A 1,945-nucleotide genomic window follows, 5' to 3' on the forward strand; every position below is an offset into this window, starting at 1 on the left:
TGGCAGTAAAAGCTACAGTGAGCCATGATCATGACACTGCACTCCAGCCTGGGTGACAGAGATTTTCTCTTAAAAAAAAAAAAAAAAAAAAGAAGGCCAGGCATGGTGGCGCATGCCTATAATCCCAGCTACTCAGGAGGCTGATGGAGGAGAATCGCTTGAACCCAGAGGCGGAGATTGCAGTGAGAGTTCGAGACCAGACTGGCTAACATGGTGAAACCCCACCTCTACTAAATATACAAAAATCAACCGGGCATGGCAGTGGGCGCATCCCAGCTACTCAAAGAGGCTGAGGCACAAGAATCGCTTGAACCCAGGAGGTGGAGGCTATAGTGACCTAGATCACACCACTGCACTCCAGCCTCAGTGACAGAGCAAGACTCTGTCTCAAAAAATGAAGATAAGAATAAAAATAAACGGAATTAAATTGAAAATATATCAATGTGAGATGCCACTAAAGTCGTACTAGGAAGGAATTTGTCCCACTTACTGCCTACATTAGACGTCTCAAATCAATGCAAGTCAATGATCTCAGCCTTTACAGTAAAAAATGAGAAAAAGAACAAATAAAATCCAGTAAACAGAAGAAAGGAAACAAAGATCAGAACAGAAATTAATACATTCAGGAAAAGAGAGAGAATCAGTGTAACCAAAAGTTTGAGTAAAATCAAAACAATTCAAACCTCTAGCCAGACAGATCAGAAAAAAATACGAAAGACACAAACCAGTCTCAGAAATGACATGTAGCATGATTACCAATATTAAAAAAAATAAGGGCATATTATGAACAACTTAGTGTTGATAGAACAAACACCTTTGACGAAATATATTAAAATGTTGAGCTCTTTCTCAGTGACTAGGGCCTGCGCTTAGGCGCAGATGGGGCAAGTGGAGCCAACATGTCAGTGGCCAGGAGCTGGGTTTGTTGCAAAAGTTATGTGACCCCACAGAGACCCTTCGAGAAATCTCATCTCTACCAAGAGCTGAAGCTGATTGGCGAGTATGGGCTCCAGAGCAAACGTGAGGTCTGGAGGGTCACATTTACCCTGGTCAAGATCCACAAGGCCGCCCGGGAGCTGCTGACCTTGACAAGAAGGACCCACCGCATCTGTTCGAAGGCAACACCCTGCTGCAGCGGCTGGTTCGCACTGGGGTGCTGGATGAGGCCAGGATGAGGCTGGATTACATTTTGGGCCAGAAGATCGATTATTTCTTAGATGCTCGCAGACCCAGGTCTTCAAGCTGGGCTTGGCCAAGTCCATCCACCATGCTCACGTGCTGATCTGCCAGCGCCATAGCAGGGTCTGCAAGCAGGTGGTGAACAACCGGTCCTTCATTGTCCACCTGGATTCCCAGAAGCACATCGACTTCTCCCTCAGCTTTCCCTATGGGGGTGGCCACCTGGGCCGCATGAAAAGGAAGAATGCCAAGAAGGGCCAGGGTGGGGCTAGAGCCGGAGATGATGAGGAGGAGGATTAAGCCTACTTGTCCCCTCCTGGGCTGGTGGATTAGTTTTCTGGCCAAATGATAAAACAGGATCAATGCTTTATTTAAAAAAAAAAAAAAATTTTTTTTAAACATAAATTAAGATCACTCAAGAAGAACTAGGCCAGGCACAGTGACACAAGCCAGCACTTTAAGAGGCTGAGGAGGGAGAATCAATTTAGCCCAGGAATTCAACCAGCCTGAGCAACACAGTGAGAACCTCATCTCTACACACACACACACACACAAAAACTTAGCCAGAAATGACAGTGGCACACCTGTAGTCCCAGCTACCTGGGAGGCTAGAGAGGAGGATCACTTGAGCTCAGGAGATTGAGACTACAATGAGCCACGACTGCAGCACTGCACTCCAGCCTGGGTGACAGAGAAGACCCTGTTTCAAAAAAATAAAAAGAACAAGAAGTAGAAGCCTAAATAGCCCTGTATCCCTAAAACAGTG

General features: G+C 46.0%; 1 pseudogene; it reads left to right on the top strand.

The window, feature by feature from the left end:
- The first annotated feature begins 899 nt into the window (after positions 1-899).
- LOC100386156 (small ribosomal subunit protein uS4 pseudogene) lies at positions 900-1,479 on the top strand (annotated as a pseudogene).
- Positions 1,480-1,945: the final 466 nt, after the last annotated feature.

The sequence above is a fragment of the Callithrix jacchus genome, chromosome 21 (genome assembly GCF_049354715.1).
Source record: "Callithrix jacchus isolate 240 chromosome 21, calJac240_pri, whole genome shotgun sequence".
In the NCBI taxonomy this organism is placed as follows: domain Eukaryota; kingdom Metazoa; phylum Chordata; class Mammalia; order Primates; family Cebidae; genus Callithrix; species Callithrix jacchus.